Source organism: Neopelma chrysocephalum, unplaced genomic scaffold (assembly GCF_003984885.1).
Source record: "Neopelma chrysocephalum unplaced genomic scaffold, ASM398488v2 Primary Assembly neopelma1_22b, whole genome shotgun sequence".
Lineage (NCBI taxonomy): Eukaryota > Metazoa > Chordata > Aves > Passeriformes > Pipridae > Neopelma > Neopelma chrysocephalum.
Window position 1 is genome coordinate 20810720 of NW_020897690.1, and position 15820 is coordinate 20826539.

At 39.6% G+C, this 15820-nt stretch overlaps 1 protein-coding gene across 2 annotated transcripts in view; it reads left to right on the plus strand.

The window, feature by feature from the left end:
- FBXL7 (F-box and leucine rich repeat protein 7) overlaps positions 1-15820 on the plus strand; it is a 305177-nt gene that overhangs the window by 99785 nt on the left and 189572 nt on the right. Inside the window, exon 2 of one of the 2 annotated variants that reach the window (XM_027681728.1) lies at positions 7284-7412. The exons of the other annotated variant lie outside the window; for it this stretch is intronic. The gene's annotated coding sequence lies outside the window, so the exon portion shown is untranslated. The remainder of the gene's footprint in view (positions 1-7283; positions 7413-15820) is intronic. 2 annotated transcript variants of the gene reach the window in all.

Genomic DNA, 15820 nt, shown 5'->3' on the forward strand with positions numbered 1-15820 from the left:
AGTCACTCCTCACTGTTTCAATCCCTTTTTTGCATTTTAATCATATGTAAGCATCCAAGATTGCTGCCTGTCCTGTTTAAATTTACCCATTACATTTTGAAAATGGTTATGTCTCTCTCTTCCCTGTCTAAACAATCTCATGCTCTTGATATTTCCTCATAGGTCCTATTTTCTAACTGTTTGATTGACCTTTTTGCCTTTCTCTGGACTCCTCCAACCAGTGCACAAAACTCTGTAACTGCAGTGTCTATAACAGGGCACAATGCTCAGGCTCAGGACTTTTCTCTGAGGACAGAAGAGCGCTTGCTACGGAGGCTGAAGTGTAACCACTAGGAAAAAAGGAGAGACTGTGAAGGTACTCTAAGACCGGAATATTTTCAGTACCTTCTGTGGAAGTCTTGGTCACCAGATGCTAATGGTAAATCATCAGTTGTAAGCATTGCTGTCACCTCATTTGAGCCTTATTTGTGTATACACAAGCACCCTTCATAAGCTTCCTTTTGCCTTGCTGTCATCTTAACTGATGCTCTCTACATGTCTTTTTTTGGAAACCCATGCTAAAACTAAATTTATAAAACTATTTTGGCTATATTAGGATCCAATGAGATTTTATTACCTTATCTTGTACAGAAATACTCTAGGGATAGACTACTTCATCTTGTAGTGGTCTCCCATGTGACAGGAGGCTCCTGGAACTTTAAGGGAACAGATACCAGCAAAAATGCTAATCAGCTGCAGTGCCAATAGCAGTGCTTGACTGCTTAACATGCTCCATGCATACTGATTCCCTCAACACTCTGAATATCACCATTCATTCTAAAAGTTATTGATGATGCACTTTTACTAGATTGTCCTATCTCTTGTATCCCCTGTACCATATTAAGCAGATCGGGCATTAGAATAATTGGTGTTTGCTTGAGTTTCATCTTTGAGGTGTTACATGCAGTTTTGCCCCTGGCAAAAAAAGAAAAATCAGGACTAGCCAAAACTTTAATAGTATCTTAAAACAGAACGTATGAAGAATAAACATTGCAGTACAATAAAATTATGGTGAGTTTGGTTTTGTGGTTTATTTTTTTTCAGGTGGGATCTGCCATCTCTGGAAAAACATATACCAGGCTTGAGCTTTAGAGAAAATTGACTACTTGCTCTTGGTGGATGCTGGAGTTTTTCTGTGCTGCCTTTTTGGACTGGGTGAATCTGGGAAGCTGTGTGACAAATGGCACATTTTTCCTCTGCTCCTAGTGAGCATCCAAGGAGCACTGCCTCAAATGCTGCCAGTGAGGGACTGCAAAGAGTTTCCTGGTGCTGAAGAAGGGAGCAAGTCTGGTTCAGTGTGGTGGGCTGACCCTGGCTAGACACCAGGTGCCTACCAAAGCCACTCTGTTACTCCTCTCCTCAACTGGACAGGAGAGAGAAAATATGAGGAAAGGCTCATGTGTCGAGATAAGGGCAGGGAGAGATCTTTCTCCAATTACTGTCACGGGCAAAACAGACTCGACTTGGGGATATTAGTTTAATTTATTACCAGTCAAATTAGAGTATGATAATGAGAAATAAACCCAAATCATAAAACACCTTCCCCTCACCCCTCCCTTCTTTCTGGGCTCAAATTCACTCCTGATTTCCAATTCCTCCTCTGCCCCAGCAGCACAAGGGCACAGGGAATGGGGGCTGCAGTTAGTTCATCACTTGTTGTCTGTGCCACTCTCTCCTCAGAAGCAGGGCCCCTCACAATCTTTTCCTGCTCCTGTGTGGAGTCCCTCCCATGGGAGACATGGGTCCTTCCCACAGACTACAACTCTTCACAAACTGCACAAACAACATGAGTCGCTTCCGTGGGGTGCAGTCCTTCAGGAACAGAATGCTCCAGCATGGGTCCCACACAGGGTCACAAGTCCTGCCAGCAAACCTGCTCCAGTGTGGGGTCCTCTCTCCATAAGGCCACAGGTCCTGCCAGAAGTCTGCTCCAACGCAGGCTTCCCACATGGTCACAGCCTCCTTCTGGCATGGGGTCTTCCATGGGCTGCAGGTGGATCTCTGCTCCCCCATGGACCTCCATGGGCTGCAAGGGGACAGCTGCCTCACTATGGGCTGCACCACAGGCTGCAGGGGAATCTTTGCTTGGGTGCCTAGAGCACCTCCTTCTCCTCCTTCTTCACCAATCTTAGTGTCTGCAGGGCTGTTCCTCTCACATAGTCTTACTCTTCTCTCTGGCTGCTGTTGTGCAGTGGGGTTTTTTGACTCCTTAAATACATCACCCAAGAGGTGCTACCAAGGTAGCTGATGGTCTCAGCCTTGGTCAGTGTCAGCTCGGTCTTGAAGACAGTTGACATTGGCTCTGTTGGACATATAGGAAGCTTCTGGCAGCTTCTCATAGAAACCACCCAACAGCCCTCCTGCTACCAAAACCTTGCTGTGCAAACTCAATACACTCAGAGAGCACATGGGGAGTCAGGCCTGTGGAAGGGATCATATAGAAACATGGGCTACGGCTGAAGCAAAGGGCTGGAAGGTAGGGAGCTCTGAGGTGGGAGAAGGGACTGAAGGAAGGTTTCATAGCTGCAGCAGAGACATAGCATTAGAAAAGTAAGCACCAAAGTGCTCTTTTCTGCTCTTGTCCCTCACTTTTCCATTTTCTTAAAGCAGTCACCTGAAAACTGAATTCAACGTCAGCTGGTTTGGGTTCTGGGCAAGTGGCATCTCTGCTTTTCCCTAAACTGATTGGACAGATGCCCTGAATTAAGTCTGTATCCTAGTGCATTAAGGGACAAATCAAGTTTGTATATGAAGGTTGCTCTCAGTCTGAGCTTCTTTATAAATAAGAAAACTTTTCATTGCTTTGCTTTAGAAGGTTTAACAGTTACAGGGTATTTGAGTGCAGGTCATACTACATCTGGTAGAAAAAATATTTCATGCTGTGTTTCTTTTTTTCTGTCAGGATACTTCTTATATATATCATTTGAGTAAGATATTCTAGTCTTCAATCCTTACTGAGAGAATCCAGAATTTCATGGTGTAAATAGGCATTGCTAACTTAAGGTTTGCGTTTCCAGGTTTAGCTTTACCACAAAGTACCGTATATTCATCTTTTTGGAGTCTACATTCTTGTTCATATATACAATATGTAGTCTCTGTTCCATAAAAATAAATCTTAACCAGTTGTGATCATGAGATAAACCCCAGCATATGAATTGCCTGATTTTGAAAATGACTAGGAGCATATTTTGTACTTGAGTATATAAGTATGAGACTGGACCAATGGAATAACGAAGAAGTTAAATGATAGGCCAACTTAAAAAATGTCTTTTGCTATTTTAACAGATTATCCCTGTTGGGAGAATGATTAGGGAATGGAGGAACTTCCTTCATCAGGGACCAATACTGTCCAATACATCCACAGCTGGAGAGGGGCAATAGTAGGAATGCCAGTTACGCTGCCTCAGAGGAATGTCATTTCAGAGAGATCAGGGCAGGAGGACATCAGCACATAACTATTCAAACAGAAAATCTATATGTTTCTGAGCACAAAGCCATTTGTAACTTTTAATATTGAGGCCACCAAATACAGTAAGAATTTAGCTGCTTCTGATGCAGCACTCAAAGGGTCAAATTCTTTCCCCTGCTGCTCCAGTGTAGCTCTGTGGCAGTCTGCTGGGCTCCGCCAGTGAAACTAAAGAGGAGGATTTGGCTTGCAGCCTGGTTTTAATCTGCACGTATGGTATCAATTTTGGAAGCATTTTCTGGTTGTCCTCACAGTTATAAAAGGGTAGAAAAATATATTTCTTCTCTTCCCCAGTTAAAAACCAGGCTTTTGTTAACTCATTTGTGTTAATTCTCTACCTGAAAAATGTAATACTTAGCTTCATCTTCGGTCTTCCCATAGGATTGGCCTGTCTATTAGTAAGTACTTCTGCTGTCTATCCTAAGGGAAAGGCTGCTCTGGAGAAACCAGCTTGCCCAAGCAGATCCCACTTCTCTCCTGCACACATAGGTGATGCTGAGTCCATTGGGACACCTACGGATCCCCCTTCTGACCATAGGTACTGGAGCGTCCTGCCCATCAGCCTTCTTCCTCCTTTTGCTTAGCATGTTCGTCCAGTTGTTTTTTGCTTAGAGATGAGTTTCATGGTACATGGGATGTTGGCAACAACTGTGTACATTTTCAATGGACTGCTGACAAGGGAATGCCTCCTCATGCTCACAGAAATCTTCAGCTGTTTTGATGAGTGCAGCAGCCATCAGCCATTGATAAGTGTCTGGTCCCATTAACGAGCACTGACCTCCTCAGAGTTCCATCTCAAGTGCTGTTGTAACTTTCTTAATTGCTGGTTTACTATAATGTTTTTCTGAGGTAGTCTCAGGACACATTTCTTTGATTTTGGTCCCTTTGATGTCACCCTTTTCTTTGGGGTAGACACTGCTTCTTTCTACTTCTGAGAAAGAGCAGTCAGTCTCCCCAGGGTACAGGACTGCAAGAAGCTGCCTGTAGCACAGATCTCAGCTTTCCCATGTAATTGCAGATAGCATTCATATTTTCTTCAGAATCTGAGGAAACTTACATTTGAGAAGCAGTTAAGCCTTTACAGTAATTTTTTTTTGCTGCTGCTTTCTCATCTAATTCCTAATTTTTCTACCTTTGCAATTGCTTCTTCCTTTGTCTTTCTGCCCTGTTTTTGCACTCTTCTCCTTTTTTTACTTCTTTCATGTACCTTGACACTCAGTCAGCAGCCAAGATCAAAATTCCCATGCGGCTGTACAGACCTAATATTCTTTGCTCTTTTAATAGGCCTAAAAATCTTCTTTAGCATAAGCTTCTTCAATAAATATCATAAGATAACCCTTTACGAAGCAAATGAACCACAGTAGCAGGCTCCATGTGATAAACTTAGCTTTGGTTATGCAACTAGGAAATAAAACTGGCAGAAAACATAGGAAGTGAGAAAACTCTGAAGTAGTGAGATGAGTTGAGGTTGTTGGGTCCAGCGTCATAAGGGCAGCCCTATCATATAGCAGCCAGTAGATAACAACATGCCAACTTGAATTTCTGCTGACAGCTGTCCATGTGTGCTGATACCATTATCATAGGTTAACAAATCATTGGAAGTTCTCATTATTTCCAGCAAATTGGCACTGTAATTGCTACTAGCAATTTCCCTAGACTCCTGACCTGTAACAGCAGTAGTTCATAATGATTAAAGTAGAAAGCAAAGGAAGGGAGTTCATTATGCTTTCTAGAGCATAGTGCTTCTCTGGTACTTTATACAGAATATGTATCATCTGTGTTGTGCTGGTTTAGATTTATCTCTTATGAAAGACAGGTCTCTAATTGCTGAACTGGCTGAAATTACCTTCTAACATACTTATCATGAAAACAAGCTTTAGCACCTGCAGACCAGTATGGCTGTGTCTGTATGTCAAGAACTGAGAATGTCTCAAAGAGGTTCTCTTTTGATACAACAAAAATTGTTGGCTATCCAAAACTCATAGCTGATTACGATCATCATGGTCTTATCTTAATTTGGCTGGTTTTCATGTTGAAGATGAGAAATGTCGTATTTTGGAAATACATTCCCAGTATTCAAAGTGACTATGAAAACAACTCGGGTTCTTTACTTTTCACCTGCAACATCAGCTTTTTTAATGACAAATCAGTCATTCAACTGAGAGAATACAGGTTTCTGTGTTTATCAGATTTGTTCTGGCTATCTACTACCAATCACTATGACAGTTCTAGTGCATGTAAATCTTTTACTTTATGCAGTAGTTTGATCATGACTGTAAGTATGAACCTGTTCACATAGTCTTCATGTTTAATTTTGGACAGTGGTAGCAACAGTGGGGAATCTCAGCTAATCAGGCCATTGAACACAAGCATGTCAGACGCCTTGTGTGTCTGGGGTTTATCATTGCACCATGAGACAAGCTCTGGCCATTGTGTGCATCTCAAAGTTAGATCAGCATGACCCAAGTGACAATAATTCTGAGTAACCCTGGAACAGGTTTATGACATGTCCAGAATCTCAGGCTGTGGTGTACTGCATAACACACTGTCCATTTTTAAACACTGATTTGCTAGGTCTCTGCATAACTCTTGCATCACTAGTTTAAACTAGGCTAAACATCACTAGGTTAAACAAGGCTATTGAAAAGGTTTTCCAGAAGTTTAAGGATTTTTATGCAAGGGAAATTATGACAGCATATTTAACATTTTATCCTGCAAAAAATTGAGTCCTAGGGCCAATTAAAATGTAAAGAAACCCATAGAAAATATATTTAGGTACTGCCTCCACACATTCAGGGCTAGATCAATCAGACAACATAATTATTTGAATGGATTTGTCCAATGAAAGTGACATTTCTGTACAGTGTGCTTTGACCTCTTTTTCTCTCACACCATTGAATAGTTTACAAAAAAAAGCCTGCAACTGTGCTAAACAAACACAGTTGTTTGGTTGTACCAAGTTTTTGTTCCAGCAGCGGAATTCATTAAAGCAGCATGTTCTGTATGTTGCCAGCAGGTCATCAGTGCATGCTTGAGTCCTGACCTTTATTTTCACTTTCCAAGCCTGTTAGATTGTCTCATCCTAGGAATTGTGAAAATATATATCATTAATACTATATCTAGCCCTATTTTTCTCATAGCTGAGAGTATCTTCACAGGAGTGTTCATTGGTTTTCTCTGGTAATAATCAACTAGTTTATTTTATATAGAGTCAGATGCTCAACTGTAAATAGCAGCTGAACAGTATGAAATAGAAATATTTTTCCCTCATATAAAGAAGATTTAAATTTAATTCAAAACCTGTTTAGGATTTGAGAAAACCTTTTTCCTTCAATGGGATGGTTGGAGGTCCTCTCAAGCAGCTACTGCACTGTATATATTCCCAGTGAATTATGTGGACTTGTAATTTTCTAATATGATGTCCTGGTTGCTTGTATTGTCCCTAACTTCTGTGTTTAAGTGTTGTATTTCATGCCCATTTTGATTTTGGCACTGACCATAAGCACCTCAGTCCATACAAGTCTATGTGTCAGGCCAACTCCTACGTTAGGGTCGCTACCTAGAATCCAGAAATTATCCCCCTGCCTCCCCTGTCTCCCTTGTAGATATTCTCAGAACTTTCTCAACGCAGTTGACTTAACTCTGACCTATCATCCTGCAAACACAGAAGGGATTTTTTTCAGTTTCCAAGTTGAAAATGTTTTGAAGTTTTTTAGAGTCAGTGAGGAGGCTACAAGAACCTCACCAACAGATAGGTTCTTCTCTTTCCTATTTACAGGAAAAAAATTATTCTGTCAAGAGACAAACTTCCTTTGAAGGAATTTTGCACGAGAATGTGAATATATGCGAGGGCCCAATGGTGAAATGCCAAGATCTATATCAGAGTGCTAACTCCACTGTTATTACGGTAAGCAGGCTTTTACAGCATCTAGATCCACAGCAATGTAAATACACACCAGACTCCCCTGAACAAAAGTGTGGTATTGATTTTGGTGTACTCTGCTGCACTGTTAGGGATCTTAACAACATATTGTTACTTCAAACAGCATGACAAAATCTTACTAAAATAATCTATTTTTCCTCAGTAATTAGAGGAAAAACAAAAGTTAGATGATCCCAAACAGTCTCTGATGAGAATTTCTCTTAATGTTCCTTTTGATCTCCAGTGCTCTTACTCCAAAGTAAATCATAGAAAAGTGTTTCTCTTCTAGAAAAGATTTAAACATTTTTTTTCATCATTAGAAAGGATTTTGCCACTGACTGAGACAGTGTTTCCTAGTAACCCCTACTGTTATCTGGAACACTGGTCTAAGGTAAACACACAATTTAGGGATTTGAAAAACAAAAGTAAGGTACCACAGCAATGATGTGGACCCATATTTCTTTTCTCCATTATCTGCCATCCTGCTTATCTGAGCTGGCAACAAAAGGAATATAAAATCTGCCTGCACTGGGTGATGCAAAGATGAAGTTGAACACTTTGGACCTGTTCTGAGCTTGGTATAAAGTTTTTATGTGTATACCATACCTTTCTTCAGGGGGAACCTTTATGTCCAGCTCCTATGTGCATCAAAGGATAGATCTCTGTGTTGCCTCTTGAGATCCTCTTTACTGGCTATACAATGCCAGTAGTACTGCGTGAGGTTATTTAAGTGTGGAGATTGTTAGCAGTGAAATGAATTTGGGAGTTTAATGTTGGGGAAAGGAATACAGAATGTTAAGTAGCAACATGTCCCTAAGAATATACAATTTAGAGGATCTAGCTTTTACTGGCATTTGTTATAGCACAATGAATGCAGTTCATTTCAGTGTGATTTCAAAAGCAGATAAGTGAGTATGTGCATTACAAGAATCACTCAAAAAAAGGTGGTTTGAGTTTTGAGACCATTCGTCTCACAAATGCCTCAAGAATGCAAAACACTACTTGGTAATTTAAACTTTGTCTTAATAAGGATCTATGACATTGGCATTTCTTAGAGATTTTTTTTTTCTTTTCACGAAAGGAAACACCTACAATACAATTAGAAGACTCAGATCTGTCCATCACTTAGATCATGTTGTGTCCTTGAGACCTGCAGTAGAATCATAGAATCATAGATTATTTGGGTTGGAAGGGACTTCTAAAGCACACCTAGTCCAACCCTGCTGCAATGAGCATGGGTATCTTCAACTAGATCAGGTTGCTCAGAGCACAATCCAACCTCGCCTTGAGTATTTGCAGGGTGATACAAGTTGAGATGAAGTTCTGTAGTGTTCCTTCTACTATGTGGTGTGCTTCTGTCAGCCCATCAGAGGAGTAAGGTATAGTCTACTGCTTTCACACATAGATTTCATAATGTTTATAGTAACTTTAGTTTGAAAGAGGACTGGGACCTTCCCTTTTTCAATGTGCTTTTGTTATTTTCCCCTTGCCCAGTACAACTTTCCAAATAAATCTTTTTTTTAACAGTCATTTTGTAAACATTGTTCTTCCATCCCTGAGGACCCATGCACCAATGTTAATCATACACAAACGTTTTCAAACAGCCATATTGTAAAGTGAGTAAGTAGTATGAATGTCAGGAAGTGACACAGTATAATCATTCAGTTACTTGCCTATACAAGGTCACTGAAGTTACCTAGCTGTGATTAATGGTGCTAGTTACCTCATTAAAGGTAATTGAAGGAGAATCTGGTGTTACAGTGTTAAAGATCTACAGAAATACAGTTTTAATAAAAGCAATTTGAATGCAAGTAACTTTCAAATTTAAAAAAAAATTATTAAAGGTTATCTGTATGCAAAATTATTTGGTTGTTTCTTTACTGGATAAGTAATTCATCCTACAGGTCTTTGAAATTAAATTAAGGGAACAACTTCATAAAAGTTTTAGGGGTGCAGTGACTACATTTGAGCGTTGGGCTCTAGATGTGTGTAGAGCTCCAGAAGAAACCACCCATACTGACCCCTCAGAACAGCAAATATGGGTCCTGTGGCCAGCTGAGCCAAGGAGAGCTGTGTACTCTGCTGGCATTGGTACAGACCTCTCATATAGCATGTCTGTGCATGTGCTCTTGCTGTGTAGAGTGAAATCTGCTATGACAAAGGTTCTATCAATCTGCTAAGACTTGTGTTCCTCACATGTTCTTCCTGATGAGCTGTCACTATCCTCCAAGATAGTTGTATAGTATAATACTACAGTTACGGTGGTCAGGTTTCTGTTAAAAGTACCATGTAAAATAGCTGAGAAATGGGAAACAGATGAAAAAGTTGTAACAAAGATGAGATATAATGGCTGATCTCATGATAATTTCAGAAACTGATGGTGCCGTACAGTGATGTGTTAGCCTATGGCTTTGGGAGAAAACAGAAATGCAAAAACGAGTTTTCCAGTTTTCTCTATTTGGCTAATGAGAGCTTGACCAGGATATATGCATTTCATCTTACTGGCCTGTTATTTTCACTCATTTTGGAAAACAATTGAGATTTCGATATTTTGTATAACAGCTTTGTAACCCAGCACATACATCTAATTTAGCAACTTGTTGGACTGTTGTGTCCCTCATGGCAATGTAGTCCCTGCTATGCACAGAAACAGACACCTGCTCCGTTTCAATCTGAGTTTCCTGCTTTGGACACATCCTGTTACCTCTGCCATTGGGTCAACATTTTCTGTGCTGCATTCCCTCCAGTGGGCTGCATGGCAATGAAATTTTGTACCTCAGCTCATCTGAAATCAGCCAGTCTCTCCCCCCTCCTAAGGGCAGGGACAATGGTTGCTTTACCTAAGAGGGTGACAGTAACAGAGAGTGGTTTCAGCCTCCCTGTCTTCCTCTATGTAGCCATGGGGCAGAAAGAGGACTCTAAAACTTTTGAAGTTCTATGGGGGAGCTGTAGGCCTCAAATATTTCCCTGTACATGCAAGAAGAGAATATTCAGCTAAAATGTGTGATTCACTGCGTTAGTGTCATCTATTCCTAGCATCGTAATTTTCCCTTTCTTGTTTTACCTTCTTCCTATCTCTCCCCCTCTCAGCTGTGAACTGCACAGGCAACTACTTCACAAGTTTGACTTCGCCATATTTTTGTGTGCCATACCTAAAAATGTAGCTTTTACCAAATATCATTGCATTGCCTCATTTCCTGTGGCAAAGGCACTGAAGCCTTATTATTTCAAATGATCCGTTCGGGGTATATGGGTGCTACTTTGAATGAGTCAAGAGCAGTTATCACAAAATACTCTGCACCGCATTTGACTTGCTTAAAAGTGACATAGTATCCAAATGCAAGAGGGGATGTCAGGAGGAGCATCTTAAAATGGGAGGACTATTAATGAAAATAAAATTCTTAGAAAAATATGATTTTGAAAGTGCATCACATTCAGTAGTGGGGTTTTGCATCTCTCTATTTTCTTGTCGTGTAAGGTGTAACAAGACATAAATATCCTAAAACACAAGCCCATCTACAGACTCAAAAAAGCAACTAATATGAAAGAACAGTAACCCCAGCTCTGGGGGTTTTTTGTGTTGTTTAAAGCCCTGCATAAATCAAGAGGAGGCCCACAAAGGGAAGAGTGGTTTCAGGGACTGGTCTTGATTTTCTGCTTTAGATAATCAAGATCAGGAATCCATCTCTAATTAAAGGCAAACAGAAAATATGTAGGATTTTCACATACATTCTTGTCATACTCATAGTTTAACGTGTTATGTATACAGTATTCTTTTCCTTTTATTCAACTGTCTCAAATTATGTGCAGACAGCTTCAGCTGCAGGGAAAGGTGGGAGTATTTAGGATATCTAGAATTTAACTCCTTCAATCCTACAACAGAAAGACCTTTATCAGAGGTATTCAGTAGAAATATGTTTCTATTTTCAACAAAAACCACCAGTGATTCTGTGTGATTCTGTTATGTGGGGATTTCTGGGGAGATTTTGTTTGATGGGGGGTTTTTGGTGTTTTTTTGGTGGGTTGTGTTTGGTGGTTGGTTTTTGTTTTTGTTTTGTTTTGTTTTGAATTGAGTATATTGCAATGAAGATATTGGCCTGGTTTCTTCGAAAAAAAACCATGCTTTTAGTTTTAATAAACATAGTGCTTTTTTCTTGTCTGCTTCTGTTGTAGCTCTGGTTCCTTTTGCAGTGATTTTCCATCGATATGTCATTCAAATGAATGAAATTTAAGCAGGATGTGGGTTTTGTCACTTTGATGGTGATGTAGTTTCCCAGATGTAAGTTTTTCATTAGGAAATTAATATTGGCAGATTGGGTATTACAGTAAACTGAACAAGCTTGAGTATGTGGTAGGACCACATTATTTTGCATGGTGATGTTCAAGTTCCCCTTTCTCCCCACACAGTGATGTCTGGGGTTGATTTACATAAATTCTTAGATTTCTAACAGCAACACCCTGTAAACTGAGCTATTCCTTATGCTTTTGGCTCCCTTTCTGAGATGCATTGCTGACACTTCCATCATTGAGTCGGTATAACCCAATGAATCAATGTCTGATGTCTAGTTTTTAATAGAGGGGAAGGTTTCTGATGATATATGTGATTGTATTTAATTCTGTGGCACTAAGATAGATGAAGATTAAAGTTTGGCTGAGATAGTTCTACCCTGAGATCCTCTTCACCTAACGCTTGGAGTACACTTACTGACACCACTTGATTTTGTCCATGAAACCTGTTTTCCATAATTAGAGAAGCTAATGTTGAACGAGATGGTAAGTGCAGACACAGCCTTTTGCTAGGCCAGTTGTCCAGAGAGGTTTTAAATCATAAGCTTTTAAGAAAGGTAATACTGAAGTAATTTCCAATCCATGAAAGGATTTGATACCTTCAGTAAAACAGTTTTCTCAGGAAAAAAAAAATTAATAGCCAATTTCCTTGAATAAAAAAGTCAATCCTTTTCTTGCTTGATGTTAGAATAATAATAATAGCTGTGCAAGGAATACTGGAACATTCTTTTTAATGACTATTTATTTCTGTGGGCTGTTGGTCTAGTAGTTAGAGGCTTCCTGTAAATCATTTACATTAATGTGGGTATTTTGGGGGTATGTATTTTTTAACAAGCTTGTTTAAAATAATAAAAGCAAACATGCACTTCTCACTTGCTTAATGCATCCTTGGTTCTGCCTTTTTCCTTCTCTTCTGTTCATATGCTCTTCACCATTTACTCCTGTGAAAAAAAAAGTGAGCAATAAGAAAAGACTGAAAGTGGAGAGCAGGCAGCTAGGTCTAAAATAATTCAAGAAGACATCACTGAAGAGCAAAGTTTAGCTTCATCAAAATGCAAGTAAATGGTTCCTTCTTCCTGCAATGATATCAAATTGCATCCCCTCCACAAGACCAAGTGCCTTTTGCTTTCTGACTGTTCTCAGCCCTGCAGCTGTTGCAGCACGTGCCTATTCTTACTCAGATTTGCTGAGTTACTGTGACTCACCATGGTCTGCTTTCTCTGCTGCACTGACAGCCTGTGAGTTTTCCCTGTAGACATGACCTCCTACAACTCTTTCTGTCTTTTTGTCTCACCACACTCTGCTTTCTTCTGGGCGCGATGGATTCCCTCTTTGCAGGGTTTGGTTGGAGGCACCAACTCCTGAAGAGGAGTGACTCCAGCTGAAGTTCAATGCTCTTCCTGCTCTGTTTTCTGCCCAAGTCCACTATATGAGTGGTTTACCTTTTTGTATAGCAAGTCCTGCATTACTACAGGTCATGGCAGAGTAATATTTTAATAGTATGAGAATGACTTCATGAGTAACTCAACCTGCATGGATGGTGGATGTCAGCAACTGCTCTTGCAGGGCCAGCCTAAGCTGTGCTTGCTTGCATGTCACAAACCTCATGGGTGTTGAGGCTAATGGAGGTGATTAAATGTGACACTAGTGTTAGTTAAAATAAATTCTAATTTTATTTGGCTTTTTTAGAGGTGCATTTTATGGTTAGTTTTTTTTACTATAGTACTCATCAATAAGAAATTAAACTGGCAAGTGGGTAAAATTGAGCTGCTCTATAAGTTTTTCTACTTCTTAAATTTGACTTTAGGCAAGTTTCTGAATTACATACTTTGAAAAAAGAAAAGTGACTTCTAACAACTAACGTGGTTTTTTTTTTCCTGTAAGGCATCCCATTAATATCTCGCTTTTTACAGGTTTACCATAGTGAAAAAGTTTAATACTAAAATATTCAAGAAATCTTTTTTCTGTAACTTTAAAATTGGCAGTGAACAACCACTGTAATTTTAAAGTACCTATTTTGTATTTTGGTAAAGATTGTTGCAGCTTTGCTCTTCCAGCTAAAGAATATTTTTACTTTTTCTGTTTCTTGTTTTCAAAGACTGTAGAATATTGCGAACAGTTCATTTTTTTCCCTGTTTATATATTTCAAGAAATATTATCTTAATTATTGAAAGAATAAATTAAAAAACAGGCCTTATGTTTTTTATAGTATCACTTTTGCAGATATATTAATATTGTTTATTTTTTCTTTTCCTTTTTTTCTTTACTTTTTTTAGTAGTTTTTTACTCTGAGAGGTTTTTTGAGCTTCTTAAAACCGTTTCTTCCATTCTTGTTCCTACCCACTGAACAATTGTCAATAATTTCCTAGAAACACTGTCCCAACACCTTTGCTGTGTCAATTGCTGAGTTTGGGAATTTAAGGTTCAGATATGTAAATCTAAAGTCACTTAGTATGCGACAGAACTTTTTTTTCTAGTCTTGAGTCTCCTTCTACTGTACATTGCTTGGTGTGGCCAATTATCTTCATAACTGAGATCCTCGTTTGGTCTTGAGTAGCTGAAATCGTCATTAAATCCAAAATCGATGAGTATTTCCAAATAAAAAAGAGGTATTTATGTATAAACTGTATATTCCTCAGGGAATGCATACTGGTATTTTTGAGTATGAACACACATAGGGATAAGCACTGTCCTGTACAAAGAACCCCCCCTGCCTGACCTGTGCTTTTCTGAAGTCCAAGACGGGAAGAAAAGTTTGTGGAATTTAAACACCCCATGGAGTCTGAGCCTGTTGATAAAGTAAAGAAGAAATAAAAGCAAAGTCCATGCAATTTTGAGTCATCTGCTAACTGACTATAAATCTACAGCAGTCTATTTATTACTTCCACCAAGGCTACAGCAGCAGAAACGGGCAAGAGAATACAGCTGCCTGTGCCTGTATGCAGAGCCTATAGACAGGTCAAAAGCTGAACATAAATCAACAATATAGAGCTGCTGCCTAAAAGGCAAAGCTCACAGTCCAAGGGAGAAATGGAGCGGTGGCTGTCTGTGAAGTAGCCCTCAGCACTGCATGGGATGGTCAGGTTCTGATAAGGTTTTAACTTGGATATTGTGCCCAGTTCTGGGTGCTGCACTTAGAGACACTTTCAGATTAAGGAGAGAAAGTCTAAGACCACTCGTGAGGAAGGACATAATGAAGTGGTTTCTTTCATCTCAGAGACAGGAAGACTGAGGGGGGAGGTATGATACCTGTGCTCATATGTGTGAGCACTTCATGTACACACAGGGTAGAACAAAATCTGGTCAGGTGCAACAAGGTCAAGCTTGATATTAGGAAAAAGTTTCTCACAGCAAGCATATGGAAATACTGGAGAAATTGTCTTCATCACAGAAGTCTCTGCAACTGGATTAGACAAACACCAGCCTGGAACAGTTTACATAGTCCCTGCCTTTTCCAGGTGACCTTCTGAAACTCTTACCAGCCTTGAGATTTCTGTAGGAAAATGACCCAAGTTTCCTCTTTCCTGTACCTGAATGTTTTTTTCCAAACCTTGCAGTGACACAGCCTATAAGCAATGATATCTACTTAAGCCCCCAGTCTTTCTGTGATTTGTTAACATCACCAGGTTGTTTTCTTGTGAGAGGTTCTAAATTTTACAAGAACTTTATAAATATCTAAAGATATACAATTGCCAAAGTTTTAGCAACATCTTCAGAAAGGCTTCTAGCAGGGACAGCCATCCTGAATATGAAAAAATATGTCTCTAGGTGTAGTTGTAGGAAGTCCTAAGATAACTTGTAAGACCAGTTACTTTGCCTCCACCAACTCAACTGAAATAATGAAGTGCTTACAGAAAGCTCTTGGCTGTTATGCCTGATTTTTTTATATTCTCTTGCCCTTTTCTGACTGTTTGAATTCAGACTTTTTCTTTTATTTTTCAAGGCAAAAGAGCACACATACTTCAAATTAATAATGATGCAATAATAAAGCTCAGTTGCACTGTTCAGACAAACATGGTGTGTGACTGTGCAGGGTTAGGAGTCCTGGGGTATTTGGGGCACTGTTTTACTAAACTGCAGGGGCCTCACTGTAGGCTGATAACTCA